This window comes from Cavia porcellus, unplaced genomic scaffold (assembly GCF_034190915.1).
Source record: "Cavia porcellus strain 051 isolate PalLab524CR breed Dunkin Hartley unplaced genomic scaffold, mCavPor4.1 scaffold_25, whole genome shotgun sequence".
Lineage (NCBI taxonomy): Eukaryota > Metazoa > Chordata > Mammalia > Rodentia > Caviidae > Cavia > Cavia porcellus.
In genome coordinates this window covers 3487261-3499732 of record NW_026947508.1, presented here as the reverse complement: position 1 = coordinate 3499732, position 12472 = coordinate 3487261, and positions in this window count along the sequence as shown.

The window sequence follows — 12472 nt, the reverse complement described above, 5'->3', positions numbered from 1 at the left end:
GTTTAATTGTGTAATCTTACTATAATCTTACTATGCTAGATAATTTTATTCCATACCTAAAGGCTTGGAGAAACCATGGCAAATGACGCTGGATGGGAAGAAGTTGGAAGGCAGTTAAGGAACTGGGGGGGGCAGTGCCTGGGCTGCCACGAGCACCCCAAGCTTGTCGGTGTGGCATGTGCTGGGAGTTTCTTCCTGTCCAGACCTCTCTGTGTCTGAGCTGCCTTGAGAGCGTGGAGAGGGAAGGGGAGCCACTCCCCAAAGAGCCCCCCTTTTTCCCTGTCCTAGGGATTATGCCTGGGGTGCTCTACCACTGCATCACCACCCCCTGCCCTTTTTAATTTTTGAGACACTGTCTTGCAAAACCACTGAGCCAGGGCTGGGGGTTTAGCTCAGCGGCATAAGCACCTGCCTTGCAAGCAGGCGGTCGTGAGTTCGATCCCCGGTACCGATAAAAATGAAAAAAAGACCAAAAAAAAAAAAAAAAAAAACCACTGAGCCCGAACTTGTGATCCTCCTGCCTCAGCCTTGAAAGTAGCTGAGATTACAGATTTGTGCCGCAGTGCCCGACTCGAGCGTGAAGGAGTTGGCCCCACACAGGCTCTGTGCTGGTGACAGCAAGTGGGGCTTAGCCCTGCTGTCCCCACCCCACCCCGACTCCCGCAGCCCGGCAGAGCAGTGCTCTGCTGAGGAGCCCAGCAGAGCGGCGGCTGGAGAAAGCCCTGGCGAAGTCCAGTGTCGAAGCTGGCCTTGCCAGGAAGGTGCAGGCGTGGGGGCAGGGCTGACCACAGATGCCAGGAGCCCCCTGAGCAGCCCCTTGGGGCTCAGCAAACAGCAGAGCAGGCAGCCCAGGCGCCTGGCCCTGAAGCACAGGGTCACCATGGCAACTGACCCCAATGTTTAGCACCGGGGGTGGCTCAGGATTGTCCACTGCACAAGACCCCCTGAGTCCAGGCCAGGACTGTCCCTGCCTAGCGAGGACAGCCACCCAGCCCTGAGCCCTTCCTCTCCCAGCTTGCACAGAGCAGTTGCCATGACTCCTGGGATCAGGACAAAGGTCCCCGCGGCTGTTGAACCCTGGAAGACACGTTGCCTGCGGTGGACTAGGTAAAGCCTGCTCGGTGCCAGCGGGTCCTGAGCAGTGGGAAATCCCAGCACTCAGAGGACCCGCGCTGAGCGGAGCAGGCTGGCAGGGCCCAGAGTGTTGGCGATCCCTGTGCCGTGGACTCAGCTGGGCAGCAGTGGTCATCCCAGCCACTCTGGAGGCTGAGGCAGGAGAGGATGTGAGTTGGCCAGCCTGGGCAATGTATCAAGAGCCTGTCTCAAAAAAGCCCAAAACAACTCCAAAACTTAGGATGTAGCTCAGAGCACAGACGTCAGAACCTCCCAGCCCAGATGTCTTGGCCATCGGAAGGGGACATTAGCCCCCAACCACATGTTCTGTTCCATAGTTGACATAGTTGACAGGACGGGCTGGATTAGGCTCCAGCCCTGCCTCTGCAGCCCTGGCTTCCTGCCTCTCTCATCTCCTTTCTTCCCCTTGCTGTGCTGGGGATTGAACCCGGGGCTTTGGCACTGACCTGCAGCCCAGCTTTTTTAATCTTTTGTCAGGGTCCTGCTAAGTCTCTACGTTGCCCAAACTTGCTATCCTGCCTCAGCCTCCCAGGACGCTGGAATGACCGGTGAGCACCACCTGCACAGCCCAAAACCCATCTGAGAGCTGGGTGTGGAGGCTCACACCTGCCATCCTAGCACTCTGGAGGCTGAGGCAGGAGAACCATTGCAAGTTCGAGGCCAGCCTGGGCTACAAAGTGAGCTCGAGGCCAGCCTGAACTGCATGGGAAGACCCTGTCCCAAAAAGACCGCAAGACAGATCTGAGAAGCGACTGGAAGAAGAGCTCCCCAAGCTGGGGCTCTGACCGCTCTGCGCCCCACCCACAGGCAACTGCTGGGCGTTGTCTGGTGCAGTGTCAGTGAATTTGTGTGACCAAGTCAGCCACTGTGTCACAGGAATGTAAGAGTCCCATGACTGGGACTGGAGGTTTAGCTCAGGGCATAAGCGCCTGCCTTCCAAGCAGGCAGTCGTGAGTTCGATCCCCGGTACCGATAAAAAGAAAAAAGACAAAAAAACAAAAACAACAACAAAAAAGAGTCCCGTGACTGATGACTGACGTCAGTTCAAGGTCCATCCCAGTGTGTCCCGCTGAAGGGAGCTCGTGTCCAGTGGGTGGGAGGTGGCTGGCGGCCTCTGGGAAGGCCCTGAATTGAGTCTTGGGGTGCGGGGTGCTTCCAGCGAAGGTAAATGCACAGCCACATGGACCTCTTGCTCTGCTTCTAAAGTAATCGTTTTTCAGGGTGTGGTGGCTCCTGTAACCCTGGCACTTGGGAGGCTGAGGCAGGATCGCTTGACTGTAGGAGCAAAAGCCAGCCCAGGTGACACAGTCAAACCTCAGCCTATCTAAAATAAAAAAAATTAAAATTAAAAATGCCAATAAAGGGACCAGGGATGTAGCTCAGTGGCATGGTGCCTGCTGCCTGGTAAGCGTAAGGTCATGAGTTTGATTCCCGGTATCAAAATAAAAAACAACAAAAATGCCAGTAAGAGAATTAAAATGCCAAATGTAGGGGCTGGGGATTTAGCTCAGTGGCATAAGCATCTGCCTTGCAAGCAGGCGGTCAGAGTTCGATCCCCGGTACCGATAAAAAAAAAAGCCAAATGCAGACCATGCCACATTCTGTGTCGCATTTGTTTGTTCTGGGGTGGGGGCTGAGCCTCAGGCTTCGCACAGGTCCACCAAGCTCCTGCTCTGCCACCAAGGGACACCATAGTGTCCACCTCCCTCCAAGGGTCCTGGTCCCACGCTGACCTTCAGACAGCCACTTATCCTGCTGTCCATCATCTGCTGGCCTTCTCATGCTCTCTGGGTCTATTCACCATCATCGTGAGCTTGTCCTGGCCTCTAGGTGGACAGCTGGACATCTCTCTCCTGGCCCATGCCCATCCCTGGAGTGCTTGGCCCTTGGCAGAGGACCTGGGCAGATATGGCCAGAGACATCAGGCCCTGAACTTCCCCAGGTGGAGCCAGAGAGCACACCAACCTTTCTTGTCAGCTCTGACCCTGCCCTGCCAAGGACCCCTTCCAGTAAATGGGCTTTTCGGTTTTTGGGTTTGTTTGTATATGTTTGTTTTTGAACTTTTTGAGACAAGTTCTTGCTATGCAGTTCAGGCTGGCCTTGAGTTTACTTTGTAGCCCAGGCTGGTTTTGAACTCTCATCAATCCTCCTGCCTCAGCCTCCTGAGCGCTGGGATCACAGCAGTAAAGGAATTTTTTGTATTAGCAATTGAGCCCAAGGTCTTCACTCTGAGCTATATCCTTTTTTTTTTCCAAATCCATTTTATTTTAAAGAGAAAAAAAATATTTTCGAAACATGTCCATTGGAGGGCAACAATGGTACATATATTGCACATTGTTCCCCAGCCTGTTCATCTTTTTAAAATTTTGAGACAATCTCACTACGTAGTTTTAAGACAGTAGTCTGGTTGGCCTTGATCTCACTATGGAGATCCAGGTGTCCTCAGACTCCTGGCAATCCTCCTGCCTCAGCCTCTTTGGTGCTAGGATTACAGACATATGTCACCATCCCCAGCTTGATATTTTAAAGATTTAAATTTTTTCCCATCTAGCTTTTTGGTTATCCCAAACAGGAAGTTTGGTCTGATTTATCTAATCTACCATCATAGGAATGGCCTGAATCATTGGTGGCAAATCTATGACACCCGTGCCTCAGTGGGCTGTTTATAACATTGAAAGTTCTAAAATGTTTGCCATCACTGGCCTAAAGGGTCAGCATACTTAGCATATTGTCTGTGACTTGTTTTATCCAGGACTTTGGTGGGAATCTTTTTTTTTTTTTTTTTTTTTTTTTGGCACTGGGAATCGAACTCAGGACCTAGTGCTTTCCAGGCAGGCACTCTGCCACTGAGTTAAGTTTCCCACCCTCTGGAGGGATTTCTAAGGCCACCCACCCTGAGAAATGATTTTGCCAGACAATGTGATGAATGCTATAATCCCAGCGCTCCATAGGCCGAGACAGGAGGAGCTTCAGCTTCAGCCTGGGGTACATAGCAAATGTGATCCTGTCTTTATTTCTAATTTTTATTTATTTGTGTGGTTTTTTTGAGACAGAGTCATGGCCTGAAATTCACTATGAAGTCCAGGCTGGCCTCAAACTGCAAGTGATCTTCTTGGCTCGGCCTCCTGAGTAGCTGGGGCTGCAGGTTATGATGCCTAGCGCGGGCCAGCTGTTCCCACATCCCAGCTGTCCTGGAAATCCAGAAGCTGAGCCCGAAGCCTGTGTTCCCTGGACCCCTGTGGCCTCCAGAGGGCCTACCTGCTGCGTCTGTCTAGCCAGGTTCAAATGTTTGTGCTGCCAGTGGCTGGCAAGGACCCTTGAATGTGGCCACCACACCAGGCCGGCAGACAGCCCTCGGGGACACAGCTCCTCTCTCCACCTGGGCATGGGACAGCCAGGATTCTCAGCTCCTTTGGGAACAGTGACCAGACCCAACTCCGCCTCACAGGGCCAGGGCCCCTGCAAGAGTCAGGTGTGACTTAGTCCAAGCTCCAGTCAACTGGGCTGCGTTCCACAGCCCCGATCCAGGCCATGCTGGCCTTGGCCTGCTTCCAGGGAGAGCCAGACCAGCACTGCCCACAGGGTGCGTTCAGAACAGGGGGAGCCCATGCGGCTGGGGCCACAGTGCGCTGGCTATGGGAAGAGCCATCGGCCCTACTTGGAAGGCAGAGAGGGTGGCCAAGCCTGAGGGGTTACAGATTGTCGCTATTATTAGTTGAAACAGGGTCCTCTCAAGTGGGTCAGGCTGGTCTTTTTTCCTTTTTATCGGTACCAGGGATTGAACTCACGACTACCTGCTTGCAAGGCAGGCACTTATGCTGCTGAGCTAAATCCCCAGCCCCATAAATGACATCTTCTTCATGATTTTTCTCTTTTTTAACTTTTTATCGGTACCAGGGATCGAACTCATGACTGCCTGCTTGCAAGGCAGGTGCTTATGCCGCTGAGCTAAATCCCCAGCCACCAGGCTGGTCTTGAACTCACTGTGTACCCCAGTCTGGGCTGGCACTCAGCGCTCCTGCCTCAGCCTCCTGCATCTATCACCACGCCCACCAGGAGCAGGTAGTTAACCAAAGCAGTGGTTTTTTTTCTCTTTTCTATTCTGTCCTTGCTGTGATGGGTGACCGTTGTCCCTAGATCCTCCACCCTATGTGGCCCTGAGTGTGAAGGTCACTATCTGGGATTAACTCCCTTATTCCCCAGAGCCTCCCTGAGAGGTGGTACTGGGAGGTCCCCTGCTGCGCAGATGACAAATCAGGGGCTCAGAGATGTCAAGCAACTTGCCCAAGGTGACACAGCCAATGGGAGTCAGGGTTTGAACTGGGTCATGCCAGAGGGATACAACAGCGAGGGTGGGGCCCGGGCAAGACAGCTGTGGCCTGAGCCTGGGCCAGTGTGGAGCCCTCCTGGTGGGAGAAATGAGAATCGGGTAGGCTGCTGGTGCCCTGCCAGCTGCCCCCGATGCACTTGTTCGTGGCCAGCCGCGGTGGCAGAACAGGTGGGGATGACAGTCAGGCTAGCTGGGGCTGGACAACCAGCCAGGGCTCCCACAAGGCACAAGAGGGCACTGCTGAGCCAGTGTGGATTCCCAGGCTCCTGGGCCTTGGGCCTGGTGGCTGGCAGCAGTCTGCGCCCTCTGTTCTGGGAGCCCTGAGCTGGCCTGTCAGGTCAGGTCAGGTCAGGACAGGAGGTCTCATTCACTGCCCCAGCTAGGGCTGTCCCATTCTACAGAGCAGGAAACTGAGGCTGCACTTGCTGGGACATCAGCGCTTGCTTCCCTCTGGTCACCAAGGGCTGCCATGGGGCGTCAGAGGTACAGGGCAGGCGGCCAGGGTGCAGGCAGCATCTGTCCACACCCTGGGCCTCACTGTTCACCTTTCCGTGGTGCTGCCCAGCCTTGAGCTGAGCAGGGATGGCCTCACCTAGCTGGGCCCTGGTGCTTGGTGAGCAGACAGCCGATTCTCTTCTTCCGAGTCCAGGTCTGAGTGGGGTCAGGGGCCAGGCCTGCAGGCCTAGGCTGGAGATGGAGGCTCCGACCTGGCTGTGTTGCCCTGTGACCCCTGGGCGGGGTTAGATCCTAACTGCAACTCAGAGCCTCCCTGCAAGGCCACTCCGACACCACACAGCTGGCTTCTCCCTGCTGCTCTGGGCCTGCAAACTGGCAGGGGCGGAAGGGATGTGGCCACCGGCCCAGGGTCTCAGCTGGGCCTTGGGGAAGGGACCCCCAAGTCCTCAGCACTTGGGGTGAGTGCCAGCCCTCTGCCAGGTTCTGCAAAGCTGTTTTAGAGATGTGGACCTCGAGGCTTTGAGACATGCTCTGGGCCCCACAGGGACGCAGTGAGCCCAAGCCCCGAGCCTGGGGGGAAGGGCTCGTCCCTCCGGCTGAGGGGAGGAGGGGTTCTGAGAGGCCCAGAGGAGGGTAGCTGGGACCAGGGTCCGTCTGTCAGTGCAGCTTCCTGGGAGGTGGCCCTCGTGACCTGCTCTTCTTCCTCTTTTGGCTTCTTACTCAGCAGGACCTGCATGGGGTCCTGTCCAGGCCCCTGCCCGGGACTTCCGCCCTTCAGGAAGCAGCTGCAGCTGGCAGAGGACGTGATCCTCTGCCCTGCCTCCACCTCCCCAGCCCTCTCCTCGGGTCCGCCCAGCCCCTGGGCAGCAGGTGTTGCTTGGAGCTCAGAAAGCTCCAGGGTGGGAGTGAGAGGCGAACTCTGCATCCCACAGCCCCGAAGGAGCAGCCCCCGGAGCAGGCACAGCCCACGGGGCTCGGCTGCACCCAGAGGGGCCTGGAGAGGGGCTGAGGGAGGTGAGGCAGGAGTGGAGGCCTGAGCCTCTTCCTGGGTCTGTGGTCTCAGGCTGGTTCTCACTCCCTGGCCTCAGCTTCTCCATCTCAGGGATGGGCTGAGGATGAAGGGACATACACAGCAGGCGTAGTGCCACACACCTGTACTCTCCCCACTCTGGCAGACTGAGGCAGGAGGATCACAGGTATGAGCTCAGCCCGGGCAACTTAGCAATTTAGGGAGACTTTTGTCTCAAAATGAACCGTACACAGACAGCACTGGAGTGCAGCTCAGTGTGAAGGCTCCGGGTTCCATCCCCAGGGCTGCAACCCGTCCACTGGTGACCAATAATCCAGTACTTAAAGGAGAGCGGTGTGAGCAGTGTCCAGTGCAGCATCCAGCCCTGGAGAGTGGAGAGTCGTTCCTGTGACAGCCCAGGCAGGACAGCAGAAGCAGGCTGCACAGGCCCCGGGCCAGCTGTCAGAGGGACAAGGCTGCCCGGGGCCACACCAGCGCCCCTCCCTGGCATCCTCAGCTGGAGGGGGTGGAGGCAGTGAGATGGGGGGCTCAGGGTGGGGCTGCAGGAGTGCGGGTTGCGCTGGCGCCACCTCCTCTCCTCTCTGCAGTGCTGGGCCCCTAGGCAGGCGGGGAGGAGCCCTCTCCACCCACAGGATGCTCGGCCCAGCGGTCCTGGACGCAGTGGGTGGGGACAGTGGCATCTGGGCTGGGTCAGGGGTCCAGGCCTCCCAATTCTGGGTGGCCTGGCTCTGCTGGGTGGGTGCTGGACCCAAAGAGGCTGGTGGGACATGGATGGTCTTGACTCCCAAGCTTGCATCTGATGCCCTCCCTCCGAAAACTTGAGCAGGCTTCTTGATACCCTGGGGCTCTGGTACAAGCCACGTAGCGGGCCGAATTCCAGGCCTACACCATCCTTCCTGGCCCAGCGCTGCAGCCTTGTCTTAGCATTGGGCTCTGTGCCGGGGTCTGCGGGCTGCCTGGGTGACCCTGCCGCGTAGGAGAGCGGACCCGTCTGCTGCTAGCGCCCTCTGCCCGGCCTTGTGTCCCTGAGTTGCTGCAAGTGAGGCTGGGTGGGTGCTGGCTCTGCCCACCCTGGGCTCTGCTTCTCTAGCCCTGCAGGTCTGACGGAGGAGGTTTACGGATATGGCCCTGCCCGGCCAGGAGCCCAGCGCCAGGCGCCCTTTGCCCCTCCTGGTCTCCCAGGAGCCACCCTACTGCTCTCTGACCTCCAGCTTTCTCCCAGGTAATTCACTAGGTCCTCAGATTGACCCCGAGGCCACCGTTCTGAGCTTGAACCCAAGTCCCACTTCTGAGAGCTGGACTCGGTGTCCTCAGCTGTGCTGTGGGGACAATACCTGTAGAAACCCATTGTGACAGTGGTCACTCAGACAGTGGCAGAGGGCAGAGATCCCCGTAGGAGACTACCTTGGCTTCCTGGATGTTATTTTCTTTCTTCCTTTTCTTCTTTTCAATAGTGCTGAGGATGGAACCGAGTCCTCCCACTGAGCTAAGTCCCCAGCCCCTTTGTATTTTGAGACAGGCTGTTGGTAAATCACTAAAACAAACCAGACATGGTGGCTCATGCCTATAATCCCAGAATTCAGGAGGCTAAGGCAGGAGGATTGCTGTGAATTCAAAACCAGCCTGGGCCACACAGTTCAAGGCAACCTGAACTACACAGCGAGAACTTGTCTCAAAAAGCCAAAACAAACAAGCAAACAAAGAAACAAAATAAATCACTAAGATGCCTGAGCTGGGCTCAACCTTGTGATCCTCCTGCCTCAGCCTCCCAGAGTGCTGGGTCTGCGGCACCACACCTGGTCTCTGGTATTTTGTAGTTTAAAGATATATGTTACTTTTCTAAGATTCTAGAGTACTTTCACTGGTGATTTTGCATTTGCCACCCATCGAGCTGGCTTTACACCCCTCTCTGGTTCTTTTGTGGGTGCCTCCATCCCCAGCTCTCCTAGCTCTAGCTCCTCCCCACCCCAGGACACCTGCCCTTTGCCCTTTCTGCATCCTGGCCTAGTGCCCCATGGGCCAAGGAGTGGCACTACCATCCATGTGGATGGGACCGAGGAGCGAGGCAGAGGGAGGGAGGGGCAGCCTGGTGAGGCGGCCAGAACGGGGCCCTCCATGCACCCCAGAGACGGAGCCAGGCCACCTAGGTGGCCGGAAGGAGGACTGTCCAGCAGCTGCTGCTCAGGCTAGGGCTCAGTGGAGCTGGGGGACAAGTGGCAGCTTCTGGGGAGCAGGCTGGGGACCCTCGGGCCCCCCCGCAGGTGCTCCCATGCCCACTAGGCATCGTGGGGCAGCAGGGCGGGATGAGGTCAGAGATCAGCTGGGAGCCGGAATCACTCCTTGGACAGCACATTTTTGTCCTCTGAAACTTATCTTTGCAAAGCCTGGTGAAACAATTGTGCTCTTTCCCGGGCCCTGCAGTCCCCAGACAGCCGGCCCATCTCGGCGGGGGCTTCGGAAGGCGAAATTTGTAAAATGTCTGTAGGAGGGGAAGAAAGGCGCTTTGTGTGGGGCCGGGGCCCTGGCCATTGGTCAGTTCTGAGGCCCCCGGCCGCTCCCAGAACGCTCCTCTCCCGGGGAGGCTGCCGTGCCTGTGCCCGCCGTGGTCCCCGCAGCCCCCTCACGGCCCAGGATCTGCTACATCCAGGCCTCAGGGACTCAGGTCCCTGGGGCCTCCAGCCTCAGAGGGTGCAGGCTGGGCCAGAGGGCTCCCCTCAGGCCTCAGCATGTTCCTGTACTGGAGGAAGCGGGGTGCCTACGAGCTGGAGGCGCTGCCCGGGGACCTGGCCGAGCTGGGGCTGGGGGCCGTGGAGCGCTTCTCCTGGAGCTCCAGCTTGGACATCATCGAGGACCTCAGGGGTAGGTGTGGCCTGTGGCCCCAGGGCAACCCCGACAGCCTCTCAGCCCAGATCCTGGGGCCTACTCCCTGCCATGCAGGTGGAGGGGGACGGAGCCCCAGCCGAGGCCACCCCTGGAGGGATGGGGGCCGAAGTGCTGGGCATGGGGCCCTGCACTGGGGCTGGGCCTGCAGCTCGTGGCCACTGATGGCCCAGGCCAATTCCGGGCTCCAGTCCTGGGCTCTGACTGCCTCACATCTTGGCAACCAGGCCTCACAGGTCCTTGGGGCTGTGCTGTGGGATGACTCCTTTTAGAATGTTCAGTTCAGCTCTGGCACGGGTCATCTCCTGCTATCCCCATGTTATAGTTGAGAAACCCTTGACTGTGAGATGGAGCCTCTCAGGAGCCGGGACAGCCAGACATGGTGGTCCTTGCCTGTCAGCCTAGTATTCTGGGAGGCTGAGGCAGGAGTATTGCAAGTTTGGGTCTAGCCTGGACAATTTAGCAAATCAGTGAGTCTCTGTCTCAAAATTAAGCCTAGCAAAGAGCTTTAGCAGAGCACGTGTGAGGACCTGGGACTGATCTCAAGCAGTTCATCTGTTTTATTTTATTTTATTTATATATTTATTTTTGGTACTGGGGCTCAAACTTGTGCTGCACCAGCCCCACACCCTTGGGGACACTCCAGCCCAGCTGGGTCCCAGGGAGTTACCAGAAGGAGACTAATGGAACCTCTGTGTTGTCCTAAGGGGTCCTCTGCTTCCTGGGGCCCACTAGGGTGGAGAGGAAGCCCCATGTGTGCTGGTTTCATTGTCACCAGCCCCATCTTAGTTCAGGGCCTGACCCTGGGATGCCTGTGGCCTAGGCTGAGGCTGGGGCTGGGGCCGGGCTCTTCTCTAGCCCGACCCTGTGGCTGCAGGGCGTGGAGCGTGATCATCAGGCCTGGGGCTCCGGGGCCAGTGAGAGGGACCCCTCCCCCAGGGCAGGGGAGCTGGGCACCGCTGCTCCCAGAAGGAGGTGGCTGCTCAGGAGCCATGAATGACCCACATCCCCACGCTTGTTGACCAGCATCTGGCTTGTGGGCCGGTGGAGGGCGGCTGCTTGGTGGGGTGGGACTGGCACAGTGCCCACCTAGGCCCTAGAGCTGGGCGCTATCTGAGGTGTAGGCAGGAGACAGCAGGGTTAGGAGTGAGGAGCTGACTTCCCTCCCAGGTCTCGGGCCATGAGGGTGCAGATGAGCCAGGCAGGAGACGGCTGCCTGGTGGAGGCAGCGGGGTGATGGGCCCAGTGCAGGGCAGAGCTCTGGTCCTCTCAGCTGGGGTGGGATGGGTAATGTGTGGGTATCTGTCTGCCGGTAGGCGTGGGGGGTCCCTATATGACCAGAGTCCGGCCTTGGGCCACGTCATCGGTCCCACCACCGGCCAGGGAGGCCTGGTGCAGCTAGTCTCAGCCCAGCCCCCCAGCAGGAGCCCCTGGGAGTGTGGGGGTCACAGGTTTTGAGGCTTCCTCTTCTCTAGGCCTTGCCTGTGTACTCTGCCCCCAGTGCTTCAGATGTGACTGGGAATCACACAGGGTGATCAAAATACACAGCAGAGGATTAAATGAAAAAGTATTCAGGGGAAGTAAAAGGAGTTAAAATGTGTTATGTACACGGTGAATTTAATTATTATGTACTGCAGACAGATGCTAAGAAAACTTTTTTTTCCTTGTCTTTTTGAGACAGGGTCTCTCTATGCAGTTCAGGTTGGCTTTGAGCTCACTTTGTAACCCAGGCTGGTCTCAAACTTGCAAATAATTTTCCCGCCTCAGCCTCCAGAGTGCTGAGATGACAGGCGTGCACCACCATGCCTGGTTTAAATAAAAGTTCTAAAACTGCAAAAAAATTAATTTGAAAATTTTATTACAGTAAAAGACACACTGCCATTAATACACCCCAAAATATCCCTCTGGCTTCGAACAAGCTCACTATCATTTGTGCCACTTCTGAAGCAGTTCGGAGACCTCTTTCCTGAGCGTTTTTCACATGCCCAGGTCAAAAGTCTGGTGATTGCCGCAGTGGAGCGTCACCCAACAGAAAGGAAGTCTCCCCAAACACGACACTGTGTCTACATCCAGCTTGCTTGCCGAAACTGGCACTGTGTAATTTCTGGCTTTTCCCTAAAGTCAAAATGGAAGGAAAGTGTTTTGAAGTCATTCAAGACACTGAGGCTATGGGGCATGGTGGTAGCACACGCCTGTCGTCCCAGCACTCGGGAGGCTGAGGCGGGAGGAGTGCTGTGAGTTCTGTGGGTTACAGAGTACGTTCAAGGCCACCCTTCCTTGCATAACAAGACCGTGTCTCAGTGCTTGTGCCAGCCCCTATTGGGCTGCATTTATATAAATCATGTTTGACTTCCACTGTATTTTATGATCGCACCCGGGAACCCCATCCTTCCTGCCTCTGGAGGTTCCCACTTACCACCTCCTCCCGCTCCGGGACTCCCTGATCACACACACTAACATGTGCACACGCACACCCCTCCTTCAGCCTGGCCCTGGCGTCTTCATGGCTTCCCTCTGGAGCAGGCCCATTCTTGGCGTCCCCTTTATTCTGATGCAGCTCAATCAGGTCACCAATGGTGGCACTCAGACCCTTCCCCAGCCTGGATACTGGGGCCTGGCCCTGCTGGCCCACACGTGCCTAG